The 18,445-nt window shown below is 43.2% G+C and overlaps 1 pseudogene; it reads right to left on the bottom strand.

Moving 5' to 3' along the window:
* Nucleotides 1–12,944: 12,944 nt before the first annotated feature.
* Nucleotides 12,945–13,882, bottom strand: LOC130877756 (olfactory receptor 1361-like; annotated as a pseudogene).
* Nucleotides 13,883–18,445: the final 4,563 nt, after the last annotated feature.

Below are 18,445 nucleotides of genomic sequence, written 5' to 3'. Positions count from 1 at the left end.
GGAGAAACCGCAGGGGCAAGGCCAAGGGATGAAAGAGTAAGGCCTGAGCTTTTGTTTGCTTTCATGCTGAGGACAGCTCTAGGCCATGTCCCCTGGGCACACACTCTGCTTCTGAGCTTCATCTGTCCTCTCACAGCTCCTGAGAATGTTCACTGAATGAACTCCTCCAGAAAATGCAGACCTGACAAAGAGAAAAGAGCAAACGGTGCTGTAAAGTCCCAGAGTCAAGTAGCCCGGCCCTGTGTCTTCTCATGGCACTCTTCTTCCTGACCAACACTGTCATTCACATTTGCTTAACATCTGAAAAGTGAGATTGAAATTTCTTCAAAAACTGTGTGTCCTGAGGATGGTGAGGATGTCCACGTGAGCCCTGTCGATGTACTGAATAGATGCATCGTGGATTGCTTGGATAAGAAACAAAAGGAACAAAATCATTTAAAATTTGCAGTCCGGGGGCTGGAGAGATGGCTCAGAGGTTAAGAGCATTGCCTGCTCTTCCAAAGGTCCTGAGTTCAATTCCCAGCAACCACATGGTGGCTCATAACCATCTGTAAAGGGGTCTGGTGCCCTTTTCTGGCCAGCAGGCATACACACAGACAGAATATTGTATACATAATAAATAAATAAATATTTAAAAAAAATTTGCAATCCGATTTCTCATATTTGAACATTTTCTGCTGTCCTAAATAATTCTGCACACGGAATAAATTCTGTATTTACTTACCTTCTCACCTAAAATTTCCATTATTTATTTATTTTTAATAAAATGTTTTGGGGACTTATTTATTTCACTTGTCTAAGTGGTCTGCCTGGATATATGTATGTCCCTCATGTGTGCCTGGTGTCCAAGGAGGCCAGCACCTGGATTGACAGGCTGTTGTTGAAAGACCCTACAGACCCCCTCCTCAGAACCCGCAGCTAGCAGGCTCCCCGGGAGAACGTCCTGTTTGCTTGAAAGATTCTCAGGATCAGCAGCTAGCCTGCTCTCGTGAGAGGAAAACAGGATATCTATAAGATAGGACATCTACAAAGCAAGATGGCTGCAAAGTAGGATATCTATAAGATAAGAGCAGGATGTCTGCTGCCAGACATCCATGCTGGGAGAGGAAAACCATTCATGCCCCCCGCCTTATTCTGATAACCACGCTTCTGCTTCTGTAAATTGCTTTTTGCTGCCCTCTTTCCTATAAAAAGTCCTCCTCCCAGTCTGCAGGCACGCAAGTCCTCCGAAAGACTTTGCCGCCCGCAGGTACCTGTGTCTACCTAATAAACCTCTTGCAGTTTGCATCCGACTCGTGGTCTCGGCCTGGTCTGTGGGTCCGGGGTCTCCACCTGAGGGAAGGTCCCTACCGGGGGTCTTTCATTGTGAGACACCACACAGAATTCAGGTCCCATACAAGAGTAGCAAGTGTTCTAACCACGGAGCCCCCTCTCCAGCCCACATCTGACTGCGGTGAGATCTGATACTGGAAGAGCAGCTGAGGCCGGAAGACTGACGATACCCTGGCTTTGCTCAAAACCAAGGGCCTGGGTGTGCTGAGCACTCTACCCACGACTTACATTCCAGCCCACTGCTATAATTATCCTTTCAAAACGTTACTTTCTCTCCTCCTTTTCCTCTCAGTTGGATTTGCTACACATTGAATGCTGCCCTTACACCATCATTTTTCTTCCCTTGGCCAGCTGATTATTGGGCTTTGCAGGCTTGTGCCACGAAATGATACTTTCGTGTTTTCCTAAAAAAAAATTAAGATGTCTGAAGATCCATACCTGTAGTCCCAGGTCTCAGAAGGCAACACAGAAGGATTAATAGTTTTTTTTTTCCAGCCTCAAATACATCACAAATTTTAGGCCCCTTCTGCTGCATGATTTCCCATTACAAAATATTTGCACAATATAAACAATGCAAACCACGTCTGTGATTTCTCTTATGTTTGGTTTTGACCTTTGCCTTTATCAGCTGAGCCAACTCTCCAGCTCTAGTCTGTAATTTCTCCAAAGCACAGCTGCTGTTAGTTTTTACAGTAAACTGACGCACAGGCCTCTCTGCTTTACTGCTCTGCATAACAATGTCTCCACATTTGTTGTGGTTTCTTGCAAATAGTTTCCCTTCCTGATTTTCAACCTTTTGTTTGGCCACATGAGTTACCAAAGGAAGATGTGCTGTGGGGTGTGACATTCTGCCTGCTGATGCTTCCCAGCAGAGCCTACTCCCTATCGGCAGATCCTGACTGCTGAGACCCAAGAGGAACTCAAGAGTAAATATGAGAGGGAGCAGCTGGTCCCAGCAGTTGGTCCCAAGTCCTTGTGACCCACAGGTGACACGCAGGACAATGCATAGAAGAGGCTAGAAGTTGTTGCTCTTGAAATCCACCATGGCTGTTTTCCCCGATGATGGTTCCTACTGAAAAATAACAGGGTTCATTCTATTTTGTTTTGTGATATGGTCTTTCATTAGAGCTCAGACTGTCACAGAATCCATCATTCTTTTTACGTGCGTGTTGTGCTGTAGGAATTCCTATCGCCAGTAGCCTTTAAGTTACCCGCCCACTTGGGCGTGGCCTCTTATACTATTTATGCCAATATAAAGTGAGGCCTCTCTTCTGGCTGGGGGATTTGGTTGCTGTTTCCCAGTCCAGCACAGGATTGTGATCTGTGAGTCTACCCCTAAATAAATAATCCTCTCGTATACTCAATTCTGAGCTAGTTTGGGATTTCTTTTAAGTGTCCTCCTTCATCTAGCACCCCACGTGTATTTGGGCTCCACACCTACTGTATTATCTGGTATAAATTTAGTGGTTTCGATATGAAAAACAATTCTTTCTGCATATTGTGAATCAGTAAGTATATTAAGAGGTTCTTGAAAATCCCTTAGCACCATGAGAATATCACATAATTCTGCCTTCTAGACAGAATTATAAGGGCTTTGTTCAACCTTACTTAATTCTTCTGATTTGTAAGCTGCCACCCCTGATTTATTTGCATCAGTATGAAATGTCCAGGCTCTAGTTATTGGAGGATCACGTACAATTTGGGGAAGAATACAAGAAGTTCTCTTTTTTTTCTTATTGATAGGAAGTTCTCTTTTTAAGGTTAAATTTATTGCTTTTGGGATAATTGCTATTAATTTCTCCCAAAAAATTAGCACAAGCTCTTTGCCATGGTTCATTGTCTTCCCATAGCTTTTTTTTTATTTCATCAGTAGTGCTGGGTTTATAACTGCTAATTGACAAAGTCTCAATTTATCTTTTATAATTAATTCAAAGACTTTTTCCACATAAGTTTGTAATTTTTTTTACTTGGTTTATGTGGTAAAAAGATCCATTCTAGGGTAATATCATCCCTCTGCATTAAAATTCCTTTAGGATAAATTCTGGAAGGCAATATGACTAGAATACAATTAAGATTTAAATTTGCCCTATCTACATGTCCCTCCTGTAATTTCTCCTCAACAATTGTCAATTCCTTTTCTGCTTCAGCTGTTAATTGTCTGGGACTATTCAGACACTATCTTTATCACTATCTAAGGTTTAGTTAAAATGAACTATTAGATTAGCTTTTATTCCCAACAGCCAGTCATAGACTGGAAATATCTCATAAGAATCTTTGAAAGTCATTTAGAGTCTGCTTTCAGTCTCTCCTAATTTGTGCCTTTTGTGTTCTAATTTTCTGTAAACCTATTTTATAACCCAGGTAATGGCCAGACTCTCCTCTCTGTATTTTTTCAGGAGCAATTTGTAATCCCCATTTTGGCAAAACTTTATTTCTTAAAATATTCCAACTAAAGTATCTATGTTTGAATCAAATAGGAAAATGGCATCCATGTTATGGTCAATTATAGACTTAGAAAATTGCTTACATATTATGTCCAATGGGTAGCTGACAAAGCATTGGCACAGAGTGGGGCTACTGAGTATTCCCCGTGGGAAGACGGTCCATTGATATCTCCTAGTATGCTGAGAATTATTATAAGTAGGCACTGTGAAGGTAAATTTTTCTCTATCCTCTCCTTGTAAAGGTATAGTGAGGAAACAATCTTTCAAATCAATAACTATAAGAGGCCATCATTTTGGTAATAGAGAAGGCAGAGATAGTAGAGGGCCCATTGGTTAAATTGCCTTCTTGATAGCTTTTAGGTCGGTCACCATTCTCCATTTACCAGATTTCTTTTTAACAATAAGTACAGGAGAATTCCAAGGGCCGGCAGATTCTTCAATATGGCAAGCATCTCGTTGCTCTTGTACCAGCTGTTCTAAATCCTGCAGCTTTTCTTCAGTAAGAGGTCACTGTTTAACCCATACTGGTTTCTCAGTTAACCATTTTAAAGGTAGGGCCGTTGGTACCTCTAAAGGTTTGCTAGTTGCTTTGTGTTCTTGTGTAGCCTGAATGGCCGGTGACCTTTGTGTATAGTACCTTATCATATCCTTCCCAGAATTATGAGTTCCTGGGACTGCAGGAATGTTAATCTGGGTATTCCATTGCTGCTGCAGGTCACAACCCCATAAATTTACTGCAATATTAGCCACATATGGCCTCATCTTCCCTCTCTGATCTTCTGGCCCAATTCAGTCAATCCAGCTCATGCTTTGTTTAACTTGAGATATGGTTACAATTCCTAGTAATTGAACATCTGCCTCTTGAAGAGGCCAATTTGCATGCCAAGATTCTGGAGTAATGATCCTCACATCCGCACCTGTGTCTATCAAACCCAAAATTACAATGCCATTTATATGTACTCTTAGCTTTGGTCTTTGATCATTCATAGAAGTCTGCCAGAATGTATGTTTCCTATTTCTTATTGGAATTTTTGATTCATCCTCCATGTTTATTCCATCATCCAGAACAGTATGGTCTTTCACAGAAGGCTCTGGGTTTTTTAATTTTCCTGGTGAGACATGTCTTCCACAGTGACTGGGAATGACTGGACCACTTTTGGCTTGGGGGACTGCGAGAAGCCCTCAAGGAGTGTCCTGATGGTATTGGGTTGCCTTGTCTGTCTTTTTTTGAGCTGTATTCATTGGTCCAATGTCAACCTTTGCCACACCTTCTACATATACCTGAAGGCTGAGTCCTCCTAGTCTTGCCATTCCCAAAGGAGATATTATTCTTAGGAATTCCTTATCTGCAATCCCTTCTCAGATGTCCTACTTTACCACAACTAAAACATTTGGCATTTTGATGTCTCCTCATTCCTTTGGAAATTGCTTCTCCTACCCAAAATTCAGTAATATAGTCAAATGTCTCAATGTTCATTGTATGCAGGATCCATTCATTTATAGGTGCTGATCTAATCTTTTTTTTTTTTGGTTTTTCGAGACAGGGTTTCTCTGTGGTTTTGGAGGCTGTCCTGGTACTAGCTCTTGTAGACCAGGCTGGTCTCGAACTCACAGATATCCGCCTGCCTCTGCCTCCCAAGTGCTGGGATTAAAGGCGTGCGCCACCACCGCCCGGCTCTGATCTAATCTTTAAAGGCCAAAGAATCTTTTTGCATTCTAAGTTGGCATTTTCAAAAGCCAGAGATTCAATAAGTAGTTTTCTACATCTGAGTCTGGTACTTCTATTTGTGCAGCCTTAGTTAATCTTTGTAAAAAGTCACTAATGGGTTCTCTCTGGCCCTGTTTAACCCTGGTATATGATTCAGTTTGTTTTCCTAGTTCTTGAATTCTGTCCCAAGCATTAAAGGCTCTCTGTGGCATAGGGACAAGATTTCTTGTTCATTGTAAAGAGTCTGAACCTGTGTGTCAGCATAAGTACCCTTGCCAAGAATTTGACCTTGGGAAGTCTCAAATCCTTTTGCTTTACCCTGTTGTTCTAAAATTTTAGCCTCTTCCCTGAAATAACATTTAAACATCAATTGAGGCCCATCATCTAGAACTGTTGAAACTAACTGAAGTCTGTCATGTGGTGTCACCTTAATGCTAGAAGCCCATGTCTTTATCATCTCCCTAACAAATGTGGAATGCAAGCCATAAGTTATGATAGCTTGCTTAATTTCTTTTACATCATTCATTCCTACAGGTATCCATCTACCTTCTTTGGATCCTTTTGAGCCTGTAGAACTTGATGCTTTGTCAGAGTAGATTACAGGATAGGAAGCTAAACCCTGGGTAAGTCACCTCTGACAGCTACTGGTGATGTGGAATCTTGTCCTCATGATTTCTTTCCCTGTTCATCAGCTCTAATAATTTCCTTAATCATTTCGAATCTTTTTACTATTATCTTTTGTAAAGCCTAAATATCCTGGCATGTATATATTTCTAGTTCTTTCATTGAGGCACCTATTCTCTGGTCCTCATCCTGCCCATGTGATTCCAAGGTTTGAATTTTTTCCTTTAAAGATAACACCTCATCCTTGGACATTATTTGGATATCATGTAGATTGCCATCCAGGAGATATTCTCTGTCTGCTAACCTATCATAACTTTTTATCAAACCTTGATTGTCAATTCAACAGTATGAATTCTTTCATATATTTTCTCAGTACCTTTAGATACAGATTCAATTTTGTCTTTCAAATTAACATTACCCTCTTCAATGGTATTAATTTTTTCAGGTAACTTTTGATTTTCAATGGTATTAATTTTGTCAGCTAGCTGTTCATTATCTGTAAAGACTGTATTATTTCTAAAAGTGTCTCATTCTTGATTCTGTTATCAAACCATTTTCTTTTCTTTTTTCTTTTTTTTTTAAGATTTATTTATTATGTATACAACTTTCTGCCTCCATTTATACCCACACGCCAGAGGAGGGAGCCAGATCTCTTTACAGATGGTTGTGAGCCACCATGTGGTTGCTGGGAATTGAACTCAGGACCTCTGGAAGAGCAGACAGTGCTCTTAACTACTGAGCCATCTCTCCAGCCCTCAAACCATTTTCTTAAGGATATAAAAGAAGAAAAAAACTGAGTCCCAATAGCCAATAAATGGATGTATCACCAAAACCATATAAGCCTTGCTGAATACAATCCATAGTATTAGCACAAAAGTTAATAAAAGTTTCAATGTTAATGTAGTCTGTCATTATATAACTTTCAAGTTTATTGATTTATTAATTACCTGTTATGAGATCTGGTAAATTGTTTTAGGTGTAATAATCTTTATTGTCCAGCAGGTATCATGGTTGCAAAGTCATGAATGCCAGTGACGGAACTGGTAGCTACACCAACAGTTCTGAGCTGCTTTACTTTCCCAACTTGGTACTGATTAAAAACTGAGAAATATACTTTGCTTGACAAACCAAAAGCAATTAAATCAATTCCATACATGGAGCAAGAAACCCAGAATTCATGGACTGGGAGCACAAACTGGAAGCTGTACAAATTGATAAACAGCAAGAAACACAGCAGTCAGGGAGGGGATGTTCTTGAGCTTGAGAAATTTCCAAGTCGCTGCCCGCAGTTAGCTCCACTGTGGTGGGGTTTTCAGAAAAAAAAAAAAAAAAACACTTATGTAAAAGCAAGCCAAGCAGGCAGAGTTGGAAGACTTTCTGGGCCGATTAGGCTTTAGGCCATCCACCCGGTAGATGTGGAGTCCAAATACACGTGGGGTGCCAGATGAAGAAGGACACTTAAAAGAAATCACATACTAGCTCAGAATTGAGTATAAGAGAGGATTATTTATTTAGGGGTAGACTCACAGATCACAATCCTGTGCTGGACTGGGAAACAGCAACCAAATCCCCCAGCCAGAAGAGAGGCCGTACTTTATTGGCATAAATAGTATAAGAGGCCACGCCCAAGTGGGCGGGTAACTTAAAGGCTACTGGCGATAGGAATTCCTACAGCACAACACGCACGTAAAAAGAATGATGGATTCTGTGACAGTCTGAGTTCTATAGAAAGACCATAACACAAAACAAAACAGAATGAACCCTGTTTTCAGTAGTAACCAAAATCAGGGAAACCAGCCACGGTGGATTTCAAAAGCAACAACTTCTAGCCTCTTCTATGCATTGTCCTGCGTGTCACCTGTGGGTCACAAGGACTTGGGACCAACTGCTCCCTCTCATACTCATTCTTGTATAGTGATGGGGCGAGCAGGCCTGCTTTTGGTCCTGCTCGGCTCCTGCACGGCTAGCTTTACACCCAAAATAACAACACACAAATTTATTCATTTAAACATTGCCTGGTCCATTAGCTCTAGCCTCTAACTGGCTAATTCTCACATCTTGCTTTAACCCATATTTAGTAATCTGTGTAGCACTACGAGGTGGTGGCTTACCAGGAAAGATCCTAACCTACATCCATTTCGGGTCAGAGAATCAAGGCGTCTGCCTCACTGCCTTCTACCCAGCATCCTGTTCTGTTTACTCTGCCTACCTAATTTTCTGTCCTATCAAAGGGCCAAGGCAGTCTCTTTATTAACCAATGAAAGTAATACATAGACAGGTGACCCTCCTACATCATTTCCCCTTTTCCTGTTTAAACAAAAAAAGAAAGGCTTTCACTTTAACATAGTAAAATTACATATAGCAAAACAGTTATAAAGCAAGAATTACAGTTATAATATTTATATCTACTTTATCTTTTATCATAACTAAGGAAAACTATAACTATCCATTCTTCAGTTCCATCAAAGACTCCAGAAGGATATAATGTTACTTAAGTAAACAAGAAGTAAGCAACTTCCAAAACTCTAGAAATGACAGAGACATCTTATTGCCTGGACAGTCACCCAAAGTTCTTTTGTACCATTGGGGCATCCATCTTCAGCCTACAGGCCCATAGTATCCAGCAGACATTTCCATGAAGCAGGAAAATTCAAAGACAGTTCAGTCACTTTCTGCTGTGTCCTGAAGAATGTCTCGCAGACTCTTTCATGAGTCAGGAACCCTGAAAGACCATCTCACCTTTAGGCAAGTTCAGGAGTCCTCTTTCTGCGGGTTCTCTGTGTCCAGTTTATGCAACAGTCCAGACAAGAGCAGTTTCTTGCCCAATTGGCTATCAGACTCCATAAGGAGCCTCTTCGATGCCCATCTTTCTCTTGAAGTAGATTGGTGCTGCCAGGAGCAGACGTGTCCCACTGTCATGAACAGTCCTAAGTTATTAAAACATTAAATGCCATATTCTGTAGTCTTTGAAAGATATGAAGAATGCCTATCTGAAATATATCTATGCACATCTAGAAAACCTAACTAACATGACTACAAACATGACTATTATAGATGATTATCTATTAACCTTTATTTCTTAATAATACATTACATGTTTAAATGAACTACATTATCACAATACTTTAATCAAGATCAGAAATATACATATACAAATAACAAAATTGACCTTAAATTTATATCAACAAAGCAAAATTTATACCAAAGTAAATTATCCATATCTATATCACTCTTGAGTTCATCTTGGGTCTCAGCAGTCAGGGTCTTCCTCTAGAGAGTAGGCTCTACTAGGGAGCATCAGCAGGCAGAATGTCACACCCCACAGCACATCTTACTTTGGTAACTCATGTGGTCAAACACAAGGTTGAATATCAGGAAGGGAAACCATTTGCGAGAAGCCACAACAGATGTGGAAACATTGTTATACAGGGCAGTGAAGCAGAGAGGTCTATGTGTCAGTTTACTGTAAAAACTAACAGCAGCAGTGCCAGAGAAATTACAGACCTAGAGCTGGAGAGTTGGCTCAGCTGATAAAGGCAAGGCTCACAAATAAATATAAGAGAAATTATGGGGCTGAACAGTTAACTGACTGTTCTTCTGAAGGACCTGGGATTCAATTCCCAGCACCCAAATGGCAGCTCACAACTGTCTGCAATTCCAGTTCCAGGGGATCTGACACCTTCATACAGACGTACATACAAGCAGACAGAACACCAATGTACATAAAATAAGAAATAAATAAATCATTAAAAAATAAATAATAAAGAAAGAATAATGTATCTTTAAAAAAAGAGAGAAATTACAAGCCTGGATTGCATTGTTTATATTGGGCAAATGATTTGTGACAGGAACTCATGAAGCAGTAGTAGCTTCAAACTTCTGATGGAGCTGAGGCTGGCAAAAACTCTTAATTCTTCTGTGTCGCCTCTGAGACCAGGGACTACAGGTATGGGTCTTCAGACATCTTAATTTTTTAAAGGGAAACACAAAAGTATCATTTCATGCACAAACCTGCAATGGCAGTAATCAGATGGCCAAGGAAAGAGAACAGGTGGTGTAAGGGCAGCCTGCAATGTACAGCAAACCTAACTGAGAGGAAAAGGAGGAGAGAAAGTAACGTTTTGAAGGAATAATTATAACAGTGGGCTGGAATGTAAGTCATGGGTAGAGTGCTCAGCACACCCAGGCCCTTGGTTTTGAGCAAAGCCAGGGTCAGTCAGTCTTCTGGGCTCAGATGCTCTTACAGTGTCAGATCTCACCGCAGTCAGAACGTGAGATGTGGGCTGGAGAGGGGGCTCCGTGGTTGGAACACTTGGTGCTCTTGCAGAAGACCTGGGTTCATCTCCTAGACACAGGTGGTGGCTCACAACAGCCTGCAACTCCAGGTCCAGGCCTCTCTGGACACCGGACACACATGAGGGACATCCATCCATCCAGGTAGAACACTTAGACAAGTGAAATAAATAAGTCCCCAAAAACATTTTATTAAAAATAAATAAATAATGAAAATGTTAGGTGAGAAAGTAAGTAGAAACAGAAGTTATTCCATGTGCAGAATTATTTTAGGACAGCAGATGTTCAAATATGAGAAATTGGTTGGAGAATTTTAAATGATGCCTTTCATTTTGCTTCTCCTCCAAACAATACACGATGCATCTATTAAGTACATCGACAGGGGTCACATGGACATCATCGTCATCCTCAGGACACACAGTTTTTGAAGAAATTTCAATCTCACTTTTCAGATGTTAAGCAAATGTGAATGACAGTGTTGGTCAGGAAGAAGAGTGCCATGAGAAGACACAGGGCCGGGCTACTTGACTCTGGGACTTTACAGCACCGTTGGCTCTTTTGTCTTTCTGAGGTCTGCATTTTCTGAAGGAGCTCATTCAGTGAACATTCTCAGGAGCTGTGAGAGGGCAGATGAAGCTCAGAAGCAGAGTGTGTGCTGAGGGGACACGGCCTAGAGCTGTCCTCAGCATGAAAGCAAACAAAAGCTCAGGCCATACTCTTTCATCCCTTGGCCTCGCCCCTGCGGTTTCTCCTCTTCTCTCTAAAGCTGATTGTTGCCTTTGTTTAAGGACAAGGAGGAAGGAGTGTGTGGACCGGGGCAGCTCATCAGCTGAAGAAAGTCTTATAAAGAGGATGAATAACCCGGAGAATAATCGAGATGAGAGTACACAAAAGAAGAGGCTCTGCGGAGAAGCGCTTGGTTCACAAGGGATTAGGAAGAGACCTGGCAGTGGGTCTGAGCAGAGGGAGCACTGAATGTAGGTTTCCTTACCACATGCCACACATGAGCTCATGAACACTCCAATGTTACATACAGCCAATCAGAATTCCCCTAAAGGGTCCTGACGATGTCAGGCTCGTCCCTGGGTTCCTGAATCCCTGTCTCCTCTGAAATTCTTTTCCTTGCAGGTAGCAATCACAGTCACAGAGGAGCTTTTGTGGATCAACCTCCAGGAAGACCATAATGGGGACACATAAGGACACTGCTCATTGGAGACAACTCAGATGCTTTCTTCATCTCCCTGTCACCCCACCCTCCAGAGCCCCCCTTACCTGTTCTGTATGGAGATTTTACAGTACAGTAGATTCCTAGGTGATCACAGTGTTCAAATGCGTGCATTACCACATCTTCCTACAGCCTCTTAAACAAGGACTTCTCTTAGGGGAAGATGGGATGGCCCAGGGGAGAAACATGCTAGTCACAGTCTTGACCCTGTGACTTGGATTTCTGGAACCCTCACAGTTGACACACAATAATTCGCTCCTGAAAGTTGTCCATGACATCCACTTTACATACCATCACACACATGTGCACACACACACATGTGCACACACGCACAGAAACACACAGACAGACAGACACACACCCACACACTCAGGAACACATTTAAATAAAAACAAAATCAAGGTTTCACTATGTAGCCTTGATTGCTCCGGGACTCTCTATGTAGACCAGGCTAGTCTCAAAATCACAGAGATCCACCTACCTCTGCATACAGCACTACATTTAGCTCACAAATACATGTTAAACAGAAGATGGTTCAGTCTGTAAGGTGTTTGTCTTCCAACCATGAGGGACTGAGGTAAATCCTCAGAACCAATGCAAAAGCAGGACACAGTTGTGGGAATCTGTAATCGCAGGACTGGGTCATGAACATAAGAGGATTCCAGGGGCACACAGGCCAGCTGATCTAGGCTAATACATGAGCCGAAGGTCCCATGAATGTCATTGTTACACAAAAATAAGGGGTATGGTTCCCGAGAAATGTGATTCAAGATGGACCTCTGTCGTCTGATCACTCATTCAAGGACATACACCAAACATGAACAGGAAGCCGACAGCTGGATAGACAAAATGTATCAAGTTGACAGGCACAAGAAACAACTTTAAAGTTGCTACAAATGACTGCAGAATGTAATGCAGGGTTGAGTGCTTACCTAGAGTGGGCAGAGCCCTGAGTTCCATCCCAGAAACCCAAACAACAATCAAGCCCCGCAGTGGTGGCACAGGACTGTAATCCTAGCACTCAGGAGGCAGAGGCATCCTAGAACTCTGTGAGTTCAGGGCCAGCGTGGTCTACAAGAACGAGTTCCAGGACAGGTTTTAAAGCTACAGAGAAACCCTCTCTTGGGAAAAAAAAAAAAAGACAGAGCTAGACTGTGACACATGATTTGGTAATTCCATCTGGCACCTGGTGAATGAGGGTCACCTAACAAGAACGAAGCTATTTTTTTTTTTTGACTGAGCCTAACACAGTCCGGTTGCTGAATTGTGCTCAACTCTGAAACGTGATAGGGAACAAGAATCAGTACAAATCTTCTCGTTAAATAGAAAAGGTCCTTCTGTAGACCACTATGTAGAGAGCCCCTTTCAGGTCCCCGTTCCTCAGGCTGTAGATGAACGGGTTCAGCATGGGGGTCACCACTGTGTACAGCACGGTGGCTGCCATGTCCTTCTCAGATGAATGTGCAGATGCGGGGTTGAAATACACAGCGATGATGGTGCCATAGAAGAGACAGACCACAGCCAGGTGGGAGCCACACGTGGAGAAGGCTTTCCATCTTCCCCCTGGGGATGAGACTCTCAGGACAGCAGATGTGATGTGGATGTAGGAGATCAGTTTGCAGACAAAAGTGGTGACCGCGACAACAGCTCCCTCTGTGAGGATCATCAGCTCATTGAGGTGTGTGTCAGAGCAGGACAGTTTTAAAAGGGGAGTCACGTCACAGAAGAAGTGAGGGATGGCATTGTCCCCACAGAATGACAGTTGAGTAATGAGCAGGGTGTGTAATAGGACATGCAGACTGGCTGTGACCCATGATCCGGCCACCATCATGACACAGACTTTTTGGGTCATCTTTGTTGTGTAGTGTAAGGGGTGGCAGATGGCCACATACCGGTCATAGGCCATCACAGCCAGCAGGAAATTGTCCATGAGAGCAAACAAGTAAAGAAAATACATCTGCGTGAGACACCCAGAGAAGGAAATGGCCTGAGTCCCGAGTAGGTGATTAGCCAGCACCTTGGGGACAGTGGTGGAGGAGAAGCAGACATCCACACAGGACAGGTTGCTGAGGAAGAAGTACATGGGGGTGTGCAGGCGGGAGTCTGTGCCGATGGCCAGGATGATGAGCAGGTTCCCCAGGACAGTGGCCAGGTACATGGTGAGGAAGAGCAGGAAGAGGAGCCGCTGCTGCAGGGGATCCCTGAGAGTCCCAGGAGGAGAAACTCAGAGACACTCGACTGGTTGCTGCCTCTCATTGGACTATGAGTCGGCAATGTTGATTAAATCCTCAACTTAGGGATACTGCTGAAGACTGGACAACTGGAATTACAGAGAAATAGATCAGAGGATTTGGCAAAAGCACGAACATTTTGTTCCCCGTAGTGGCTTTGCCTTTTCATTGGCACAGTGCACAGGATTGTGAATGGATTGTGTGTGGTGTCTCAGGAAGGATGCTGAACATGGCTACACAAAGAAACTCTCTCTTAATAACTAAAAATAAATTACAGACATAGGAATTCTGGCAGAGTTAGAGGGAGGTGTAGTAGCAGATGCCTTGAATCTCAGTGTTGAGAATGTGGAGGCAGGAGGATCAAGAGTTTAAGGTCTTGAGCTACACGGTCAATCTGAAGATAGCTTTAACTTCGTCCAATTTTGTTTAAATGTCAATCAATAGATTAATTGCTGCATCCCACACAGCCTGGATAGCCGAGACTGGTGGGGGGTGCCAGGATTGAGACACAGAGGCTTCTTTTCAGGTGGAAGAACAGCAAGCTTTATTTTGCCCAGAGACTTTTATACCTCCTCTCCTTCTGTGGAGACCCACTGGCCAGAAAGAACACAAACATCCTTGTCAATTACAGACCACAAGGAAGTTCCCTTGTCGGTCAGGCGGAGTGAGGGCAGCTGGCTCACAACAATTAATGGACTAAAACATTGTGTGTGTTTGTGTGTAGTGGTGTTTTATTTAAAAATACGAAAATTAGTAGATCGTTTGAAGGAGAATGATGGAAATTATATTAACACGTGAAGTGAAATATGCCAGACTCAGGAAAACAGAAACACTTCATTTCTATTTGATTTTTTGCTTGCTTATTGTATTTGGCTTCTGGGAGGGTGTGTTGTTTTGTTTTGTTCTGTTCTGTTTTTTGAGACAGGGTATCTCTGTGTAGCTCTGGATGTCCTGGAACCTGCTCTGAAGACCAGGCTAGCCTCAAACTGCTTTCTGAGTGCCTCCTATCACCTGGATACATTTCCTTTCAAATGGGAAATCTATGGTAAAAAAGAAACATGCTCAGGCATGGTGGGACACATCTATAATCCCACTACTCCACAGGAAGAGACGGGGGGTCTTTGTGTGCTTAAGCCTCATACATAGAGTGTATCCCCATAGAGTCTCTCAGGACAGCCAAGATATAGAAAGACTGTATCAGTTTTTAAATTTTAATTAAATAGCATTATTTTAATAATTAATGCATAATAAAATAAAAACATTAAAGTAGAAGGGGACCTACTACCAAGGACTAGGAAGCCTGAAGGGATGCAAAAGTCAGTAAAGGATGAGATGATTTGCATGGGCTCAAAGTATATTTTACACATGTGTAAAGCTGCCATCATGAAACCATCATTTTATACAATCAATCTATATTGACAAAAAGATATAAAACCACCAAAGCACTCATACACACCCAGATGATTGCCCTAGATGCTAACAGGCCACAAGCTTTTAACACCCAGTATTATAGACACAATCACCATGATTAACAATGTGGCTTTGGAGGAAACATGGGTTCTCCATCCTCTCCAATCTGAACAAATCACATACTCCTGCTTGCTCTGTGGACTAAATTTGGCCTCATCCAAAGCCACCCCCGGACTGATAATCACAGTGTGCTGCTCTCTGGACTCAAACAGAGCTCACCTCTGAGTTCTAGACCACGACTTCTTGGCTAGGGGCCCTGAGCTGAACTTGTGGAACTAAGGCAGAAAGGATGAGTCAGAGGGATGGGCAGACACTTGGCCAACCTGGACTCCCCACAGCCAGGACGCCAGAACTGACAAGACAGGCGCTGGTTGTTATGGGTGATTATGAAGAATGGTCTGTGAGCTCAGAACTGCTTATGTGGCTCCACGTAAGAGGAAGGGGTGTCCCTAGAAGGTTTCACCTCCAGTATGCAGCATAAAATCCTACTGACCTGACATTGAGAGCAGATGGCAGTCGGCCATGTCACCAGAAGTGCTGGGCTTGCTTCACATTCTTCACTTGGCCAGAAGTTGTCGTTCTGAGGGAGGAGAAATGTCATGGTGTTGTTGGACTGTATGTAGGATGCTCTGGAGCCTGGGCTCAGCCCTCAGGAGCAGAAGGACATCTGGGGAGCCACAGGGCGAGCTCTTCAGAGGAACTTCCATGGCCACAAGGGCCATGGTCCCTGAGAGCCTCATTAGAGACAAACATAGACCAATTTGTTCTTTCTCCTGCTGGGCTTGTTAGGAATAACCTTAAGGCGAGCCTCTCTGCCAACGCAAATAATTCCAATCAGACTAATTTAGACCAAACGAATGCCCATGTTTACTGCACCACTCCCAATAGCCGGGAAAGCATGGCAGGAAAGAGAGAGAGACAGAGAGGGGGCACACGCAAAACCTGAAAACCACGTGTTCTTTTTCTCGGTGGCAGCCTAAATAGCCTGTAGAGAGGTTCTGACCCTCCCTTGCGAGGGCTCAGTGCTTGGCAGGCTTTTCCAGAGGTGGAATGCGAACAAAGGCAACTCCCATACCAGGAGCTGTGCTGATGCTTCCAATCATCCCAGGGTCCTTGGATATAGGGGTGTCAGAGGGCTGGGGTCTCACTTTCAATCAAGTATCCAAGACTCCTTTGTTATAGGGATGCCGGTTCAAATCTGGTACTTCCTGTGGTCATGGAGCATCGTGAGAGGGAGGGAGCTGGGAGTTGGGCTCGTGCTCAGTGAGAGGTGTGGCTGGAGCGGCATCTGGTTTCCTGTCATCCTGTAGTCCTCAGGCAATTATGTTCTGATGGAGATAAGAAGGCTGGTGGCTTGGAGAAAAAATATTGTTATTATTGGCCCTATAAATGGGGCAGCCATGGGAAGTTATAAACTGTCAGAAGTGCCCTGGATGGACAATGAGACCCGGGTTTAGTGGTAGGTGTCCTTGATCCCAGAGAGTCGGTAGCAATGGTGAAGCCCTGGAGCTGGTGCAGGTGTTGGTGTCGTCTGCAGAGAACTTTGTGTTGGCCCCGAGAGCAGGAGTGACCTATAAAATATGCTTGAAACTGGCTGGCGTTAAAATAGGCTCTGAAGACTGTTAGTTTTTTATCAGACCTGATTTTTGATACAGCAGCAGAAATTTTTCAGGAAGAGAACTGGAACAGATTTATATCTTGGTGTCAGAGCAAAAGGCTACTGCTTTCAAATGCCTCTAGACAGACAAAGTGAGTTGGGACCTCTGGATTTTTTTCCCTTTTTTAAAATTTTTTTTATTTTTTTAATTAATTAATTTATTTAATCATTAAAGATTTCTGCCTCTTCCCCGCCACCATCTTTTTTTTTTTATTATTAAAAAGTTCTGCCTCCTCCCTGCCTCCGCCTCCCATTTCCCTCCCCCTCTCCCACTCCCCTCCCTCTCCCTATCCAGCCTAAAGAGCAGTCAGGGTTCCCTGCCCTGTGGGAAGTCCAAGGTCCTCCCCCCCTCCATCCAGGTCTAGGAAGGTGGGCACCCAAATAGCCTAGGCTCCCACAAAGCCAGTACATGCAGTAGGATCAAACCCAGTGCCATTGTCCTTGGCTTCTCAGCAGCCTTCGTTGTCCGCCATGTTCAGCGAGTCCGGTTTTATCCCATGCTTTTTTAGACACAGTCCAGCTGGCCTTGGTGAGTTTCCAATAGATCAGCCCCATTGTCTCAGTGTGTGGGTGCACCCCTCACGGTCCTGACTTCCTTGCTCATGTTCTCCCTCCTTCTGCTCCTCATTTGGACCATGGAAGCGCAGTTCGGTGCTCCAATGTGGGTTTCTGTCTCTATCTCCTTCCATCGCCATATGAAGGTTCTATGATATCAAGATATTCATCAGTATGACTATAGGGTAGGGCCATTTCAGGTTCCCTCTCCTCAACTGCCCAAGGAACTAGCTGGGGACATCTCCCTGGACACCTGGGAACCCCTCTAGGGTCAAGTCTCTTGCCAACTCTAAAATTGGCTCCCTTAATTAGGATATATACTTCCCTGCTCTCATATCTACCCTTCCTTTATCCCAGCCATCCCATTCCCCCAAGTTCTTCCCATCCTCCTCTTCTCACTTTTATCTCCCCATCTCCCCTTTCCCCCATCCCATCCCACCCCACCCCCAGTTCCCAGTTTTTGCCAGCAATCTTGTCTACTTACAATATCCAGAAGGATAACTATATGTTTTTCTTTGGGTTCACCTTCTTATTTACCTTCTCTAGGATCACAAATTATAGGCTCAATGTCCTTTATTTATGGCTAGAAACCAATTATGAGTGAGTACATCCCATGTTCATCTTTTTGGGTCTGGCTTACCTCACTCAGGATAGTGTTTTCTATTTCCATCCATTTGCATGCAAAATTCAAGATGTCATTGTTTTTTACCGCTGAGTAGTATTCTAATATGTATATATCCCACACTTTCTTCATCCATTCTTCCATTGAGGGGCATCTAGGCTGTTTCCAGGTTCTGGCTATTACAAACAATGCTGCTATGAACATAGTTGAACAAATGCTTTTGTAATATGATAGGGCATCTCTTGGGTATATTCCCAAGAGTGGTATTGCTGGGTCCTGGGGTA

This window comes from Chionomys nivalis, chromosome 7 (assembly GCF_950005125.1).
Source record: "Chionomys nivalis chromosome 7, mChiNiv1.1, whole genome shotgun sequence".
Taxonomy (NCBI): domain Eukaryota; kingdom Metazoa; phylum Chordata; class Mammalia; order Rodentia; family Cricetidae; genus Chionomys; species Chionomys nivalis.
This window is presented reverse-complemented; position numbering and strand designations above follow the sequence as displayed.